Source organism: Glossina fuscipes, unplaced genomic scaffold (assembly GCF_014805625.2).
Source record: "Glossina fuscipes isolate IAEA_lab_2018 unplaced genomic scaffold, Yale_Gfus_2 61185, whole genome shotgun sequence".
In the NCBI taxonomy this organism is placed as follows: Eukaryota; Metazoa; Arthropoda; class Insecta; order Diptera; family Glossinidae; genus Glossina; species Glossina fuscipes.
The window spans coordinates 327,733-335,372 of NW_024003416.1; the positions used below are offsets into that span (position 1 = coordinate 327,733).

Sequence of the window (7,640 nt, forward strand, 5' to 3'; positions counted from 1 at the left end):
AATCCATATTTTCGGTCGGAACTAGAATTTTAAAAGATGAGATAGCTCTAGCTTGAGAAGGACCCAGTTTGAAAATACTAACTCGCTTTAAATTGACAGAAGGGGCTTTCGCAGCCAGATAACCCCTTATGTTTTCAACAGATGTATCTGGTGCCAGTCTTGACACAAATATGGCCTTTCTAGGAGGAACTGCCTTCAAGCATATGTCATCAGTACTGGGAGCAGCAGGGTTAACGGATGGGGAGTTATGAGTTGGGGAAAATATAGAGGGGGTAACCACACTTGCACGAGCAGCTTGCTCAGTTTGACGACCAGCATTTACACCCGAACAGCGAGGAGGAGAGGACGATTTACTATTACCCTTATTAGTTTTGGGCAATGACGCCTGAGAAGATTGAGTGACATCTATGGGAGGAGATACCCTTGCCACTTCAGCATAGCTCAAGCCAGAAGGACTTCTCGGACTATTTGTAACATCTATGTTACCAACCGACTCAGCCGTAGCAGAAACACTAACATTACTTGTAGCCTTTAGGGAATCGCTAACTTGCACCAACGAAACGGACTTAGGAGGTGACGAACCACACGCTACGCTACGCGTTGAGACTATGTTAGCTGGAGAGGAAGATGACTGCGCAATATACCGACATTCATCAAACCTAGTCTTGATTAATTCAAACTTCTCCCACAAAGAGCCGAGATTTTTGCTCAAATCTGAGAAACAATTTCTCGTCTCCGTGAAGAGCTTGTAGAAATCAATATCCCGCTTTCTACAGTCAGGACATGACCATCGTAAACCTTATTTATAAAGTTATTTGAACAATACATTTATATATATATATATATTTGAAAATGTTGTTGAACAATATTTATAAAAATTAATAGTCTGGTAGTCTGGTATATTTGTTATATATTGCGACAACCAAAATCCAAACTACATTTAATTGAAAACCACCAGTTTTTCTGCTATTGTCACAACTTAAAACTCTTTTGGTGGTTTTAGCAAATTTCAACGCAGCATCCTGTAAACCGTCATGGAAACATTGAAGTTTTCTTCTTAGCTCGTTTCCCAATCCCACTTGACGATTGCTAACTTCTTTGTGCTTTTTTGGTAACGCGTCATTGATGGGTGAGTTTATCCGTAAGCCTTAAGCATAAAAAAGTAAAGCGTAAACGGTTAGCGCTTTTGAGTTCGCTTTGGTCGACTTCTTCCAGGAAAGACTGCGATCCAGAAACTTTTTATTTAGCTGCAACCTCTTTTTTTCCATATGTCACAATTAAATTTTTATCTCGTTCGACACAAACTAAAGCTTTTAAAGTTTTACTTTAAAGGCAAAGGAATTACCTTGTCTACCGGGTTCTTAAAAAACCCATTTACAGGCTTAAATTTTACTATTCGAATTTTGCCGTCAGATCCAAGTTAATCCTCCACGTTTCAGAGAGGTAAGACATTAAAATAAGATGGGACAGTAGGCGAGGGGATAAAAATCTTTAAAACGTTTCACTATTGTAGCATATCAGAGCTCGAAAAGACATTTGGACGAGCTCGCCGAAAATGAGGGTGTCAACAATAAGATTTGCCCAATCGAACTTCTATAAAATTTTTGAATGGGTACGTGAAAGTGTATGTGTAAATGTTGACTCACTTCACCATTCAGAATTGACACAATTGATTGATTCTGTATTCATTATAATTATTTAATGAAATAACAAAAATTTACTGTAGAATATTTTAATTATTAATGAACAACAAATTTTAATTAGCACAGATAAAATAAAACTCATCCAAAAAGTACCGAAAGTAAGTCCATCGACGAATGTTCACTCGCGACTAATGTTAGATAAATAGAAATTTATTAAAAATTTTTTAAGCAAAAAGGGAATGGAAAAAATATTAAGCAATTATTATAACTTTTCTCCTCCACCAGATTCCAGAATTTCTCCTTTCGATGGACTTCTTTTAGAAATTTCTTCCGATACACAGTTTGTTTGCAAGTAAATCCTTGCTTCACTATGTTAGCTGCTTACCTTTGTTTTTGTTTTTCAAACAAATGCTAATTATTTATCTTCTCTCTTTTCGCAATCATCACACATGAAAAAGATCTTCAAAATTTTTTTAGTATGGGGCCTCTTACCAATTTATAATCTCCTGTTAACCACATTAGATTATGTGGTGCATTTTTAGCAACCTATTATTTTTAATTTCTTGCCGTGAATTTCACATAATTTTAATTTAATTTAATTTATCATGAGTTACACAAAATTGTTAGTTGATAAAAACAAATGTTTTCTTTATTATTTTTTTTGAAGTTTTTTAGAACGAAAAAAATTTTACACCAATTCAACTGCAGCAAAAAAATTGCAAAACACAAAAAAAATTCTCTCAAACAATCGCAAAAAAAAAACAATCCATGAATTTTTTTCTAAAATTATTTTAAAGGTTTTTTCTTTTTTATATTTCAAAGACAAAAAACAAAATGTCGCCTGCTTGTTGTCCTACAGTGTAGTATAAGAATAATGAGTAAAGTAATAGATGCTTGCATGTATTTTGATCGGCGACATCTATTGGTGAATGTGATACAGTAATGCGGAGTATCAATGTATGCAACACGGTGATTTCGATCTTTCCCTACATAAAATAACAGCTTTTCATTTAGTACTATTGAATTATTCAATGCATACAGACACTAATCATGGAGCGCTCAAAATTGCATTTTCCGTATTTATTACTTGTGTTGTTTGACTTGAAAAAGCTGCTGCCGAAGCCGAGTTAACACTTTTAGAAGCTTATGGAGATGGTGTTCCATCATACTCCAATCGTCAGTTTTGGTTTTAATAATTTGAAGCTAGTGATTTTGACGTCAATGACAAAGGACAACTTGGACAAAAATTAAACTAAACTGTCAAAAACCGTTCGAACGGCTTAGCAATTGATCAATCAACTATTTGTAGACGTTTACAAGCGGCGGAAAGGATCCAAAAGGAGGGAAAATGACTACCACATAAATTGACTGAAAATGTCATTCCAAAACGTTTCAACATCGCTTGCCAGGTAAGAAGAAGAGTTTACTGTGGCGTATTATGACTGGCGCTGAATAGTGGGTTTAGTACGACAATCCCAACCGTAAACTTGCTTTCCAGGAGAGCGGTCCATATTGATGCAGTAGTAGTGTAGTGTGTTAAGAATTCGGACGAAGTGAGAAAATAATTCGATGATTTGATTGCTGCCAAACCAAAATCATTCCGTCGAAACGGTATCACCATGTCGCCAGAAGAAGGGGAAAAAGTTGTGCAAATTGACGCAAAATATTTCGATTGATATAATGGGTCATATCGAAACGTCTCCGTGGATTTTTCGGTGGTTTCGAGCTTTTTCTGGTAGCCCTATCTTTTTAAATGATTTAAGATTATCATATGGTTGATGTATGTGGTATTTCCTACAACTGGCGTGCCGGTTTTGCTCCGCCAGTTGCAAAATTTCATCGACTTTTTCAGTGACTGCGACGTACATTTTTGAGATCGAAATTTACGCGACCGAATCGAGCAAAGTACTCCTGGGTCCTTCGTTCACTCACAGTATTGTCACCATACGCTGTACAAAGAAAAAATTTTTTTACAGCGTTTTTACTTTTTTTGTAGTAAAATAGCATTACGTAGCGTATTTGTTCAGATATTTCACTCATTTTCAAATCAATATAACGTTTAACACGAGCAAAACTATCTTCACAAAAAATGTAAGCTGAAATGCTACGTTTTAAAGTAATATTCGTTTGAACACTATCCCTGGGAAAAACTGCGTGTCGATATGACCTAATATGTTATACCAATTTTGCGCAATAAATTCCATTTTCAAGTGAAAAAATGATCAAAATATACGCAAGAACTTAATTTAACTTTTATACTAGAAACTTGGGCGGGGTATACTCAGCCAATCCAGGACTCTTTCCAAAAAAATTTATAGTATAAATATAACTTCGACCTTCGGTTTCGTTCTTGTCTTTCTATTTATTTATTTTTTAGGAGATTACAATGATCAGCGATTTTAAGAGGCGTAGGAGAAAGACAGCGTGGTGACCCGACTATTCTTTACCGTTCTAATATTTCTTATCTGTTCCGAACGATTATTATTATATTTACTTCTCGCTTTTCGTATCGCGGGTTTCTGTAAAAAAGAATACGTCGGGAGTGTCGTAGCAGCCAACCTCGACCTGTAGGGCCACCCGTCCGTCCCTAATCCGTTTCACGTCTCAGGAGAGGATGTCCATCAGTTGTTCAGGGATGGCGGGTAAGCTAATCCTGCCATCCCCTATCCGTAGAGTCCGAAAAAAACCTTTCAGCAAAAGTCAACTAGTTATGTCCGTGATCACTTACCTTTTGGCTGCTACCACATAACTGACAGACTGAGCGTGGTGCGACACGCTCTTTTATAGTCGCGATCACCATCGCTATCCCATTACAAGTTGCTTTGATTGCTTTGACTTGCCCATGTATTACAATGCTATTCTTACATATCTATCCTTACGTGTGCTAACTTAGGTCTGATCGAACATGTTTGCCTGCATAATATAATTATGTATATTTTATTGTTAATTAAGAACCAACTCATATGATCTTACTGCCAATACTGGCTTAGGTAACAAATCGTATGATTTTATAAGCCGCAGAACCGTTAAGTATGCTTTCATATGATACGTACCATGCGTAATTTTATAAACTCTTTTCGCTATTGCCTATTGCTTATATGCGTATTTTTACGTCTGTTTTATTGTCATTGTTAATCGCCATGATTCTGTAAAACGCTAACCCAGGTACCGAATCGTATGATTTGGTAACCGTTAGGTGTGTCAATGCTAGTCTCGCTATGACTTTACAATGTTTCTTTAGAGAAAAATTCATGCATATTGTTTATAGGATCTACTATATCTACTTTTACACCTTTTGTACCGTTTATACATTTGTATACGCTTCATACATTTATATACCTTTCCTAGCTGGGTACACTTTCTACTCTCTCCCTCTCTTTTTTTCTTACTGATTATCAACAAAACACATAAGGGTAGACAATTGTGCGAACGCACTTGTTATCAGTAAGGAAGCAAAACGCTTCCTTACAGTATCATTCCTTCAATTTTCCCGCAGTCTTCATTCGAAAACTCTCTTCCACGTAATATTTTCAAGTAGTAGCAAAAGTACGAACATAGTTATTCTTTAGAATATGCCTTAATTAATTACTGTAACAGTATGATTTCAGTAAATCTTCTCTGTTTGTCCGAATGTAGAAGTACGGAATAGATTACTCTTAGGGCTTCTCTTAAATGCCACTTGAGGCTGTGGAGACGGACGCTCGTATCATTGCTGAGTTATCTAGTTTGGGAGAGTTGGGGGTTCTCAAACTTTTGTCCCACGTACATTCCACAGACGATTACAACTAAAAGAAACGCACGTGCTTCACCCTTATAAAAAGATACGGACTAGCGGACCAAGGGGTCAGATATTATGCTCTGGGCCAATCTGCACACTGCCTTAGCTATTAACACCTTCGGGCATTGATTTGGGGAAGATCTCAAAGCTGGGTACCACGACCTTTCTCTACTTTTCTCTCACACAAAAAAATAACTTTCATATATTTTTATATTTATATTCCTTTTTATGAAAGCAACTATAAAGATATGGAAGAAGCTTTCTTTCTCAAGGAGGAAGTCAATCAATGCTGAGTATTTCATTGATTCACACCAGTTGAAAAACGTGGATTCGGTCATCGATTTAAAGGTTCTATTTGATAAAACATTGCGCTTTAGTTTGGACATTGAGCTCTCTCTAAGTAAAGCTAAGTCCATACTAGCTTTAATTAAGTGATTGTCCAAAGAACTTATGGATCCTTACATTACAAAAAGTCTATACGTGTGTTGTTTATGTATGGGTACACTAAATAAATGAACGAATGACTCGCCTTGAAAGCCGTTCTTCTATTATTTATTCTCTCAATGATTTCTTAACCAGTGAGATTACCAATCTCGTCCACTGCAGGGTCGTATTTGTAAGAAATATTACAAGATACAACCACATGTTATATTACCTACGGGGAGATATTTTCTACAACACACAAAATAAAAATTTTTGGTGACAGAAACTCGATAATATAATACGCACATATAAACTTTTTTTATTGCATAACAAGCTTATCATCATTTCAGATAATGAGGCCTCAGGAAAGGGTGAAAGAAGTAGAAAGATAAACGGAGGGCGTATGTACACGAAAATATATTGGAAATCCAAAAGGAGAAGGCAACTGCTGTAAGTAGCGACACTCATCGAATATCATTTTAATTTTTTCAAATTTTCCAGACAATGCCATGAATTGTTTATCCAATTCCAAAAAATCCTTCTTTGAACCTATAAAAAGCTTACAAAAGTCTATGTCACGTTTCCTATAGAGGGGATAAAACCGACGCAGTCCCATCGTTGGATTTCAGTCTGCGTTTGCACCCCGGCCAGTAATACCGGTCCATTTAGCATGGTAGTACCGTTCACAAAGCCAGAAGGTGATGACGCTAACGGATTCCGAGCCACTTTCGGCGCGAGATAATGGAAACTAACATTCAAGAGAAATTTATCAAGTATTTAGAGCGTTAACTTAAAATAGCGACCAAAATACGAACAATTCAAATACTGTAAATGGGAGAGCAGCAATATATTTTTTAAGTTGCGAGTAAAAGAAAATCAAAAACGGATATGTTTAAAAAACAACAAATCAAGCAAAACGCAGGAAATAAGACAATAATGAAAAAGTACAGTCAAGAGTAAAAGATCTTCGTACCTGTAATTTCACAGAAAAATTTGTTTAAAGGATTGGAGATCCAACAGATTTTGACGACATCAAATATTGCCAACCTGGAGGACTTGAAACCCAAACAAACATTAGCCTTAAAAAAGAAAAAAGAAAACACAGAAGAAAATACGCGAAAGAGCGCCAAGTGTTGATAGCAGAAGACAAATTTATATCAAAGCTCAATAAGAATTCGAAATATATAAATAATAGCTAATTTAATAATGGACGACTATTTACAACTATTTTAGCTTTATTTAGTCGTAATAACCAATTAGAACCAAAAAATAAGGGACAAATTTGGAAAATTGATAAGCATCAGAAAATAACACAACCACAAAGCGAGCGCATAACTATAATTATGGAAAGCATAATGTACCTGATACATAGAGTAAAGCGTTATTTTACAATTTATGTGGACAAAAAAGTGATAAACAATAATTTTTAAAGATAATGAAACAGAGAAATGTATACATATAAAAACCAAAATTTTTTTAAAAAATATTTTATGGAAAGAATAGATGAAATCATAATAATTACAGGAACATGAATAACTAATGCAAAACAACAAAGCAACGAAGAAAAGAAACTGTAAAAGACAAATTAAATTAAATAAAAAATAGAAGTGTACGGAAAATACAGATACATGTAAATTATTAGGAAACTACAAAAAGGTAAAAGAACTTTTGGAAACAAACAGGAAAACAGACCAAAAATAGCTGCCTGCAAACTATAATTGTAGACGAAACTACAACCACATTCTTAGCACGCCAGAGAGAATTATGTACCCTTTTAAAGTCGTAGAGATACTATG

General features: G+C 35.5%; 1 long non-coding RNA gene across 1 annotated transcript in view; it reads left to right on the top strand.

Annotated features, from left to right (window-relative positions):
* Positions 1-7,234, top strand: part of LOC119643537 — a 14,812-nt gene extending 7,578 nt beyond the window's left edge. Inside the window, exons 2-3 of the long non-coding RNA XR_005248322.1 lie at positions 6,195-6,294; positions 6,346-7,234. This is a non-coding gene — a long non-coding RNA (uncharacterized LOC119643537). The remainder of the gene's footprint in view (positions 1-6,194; positions 6,295-6,345) is intronic.
* Positions 7,235-7,640: the final 406 nt, after the last annotated feature.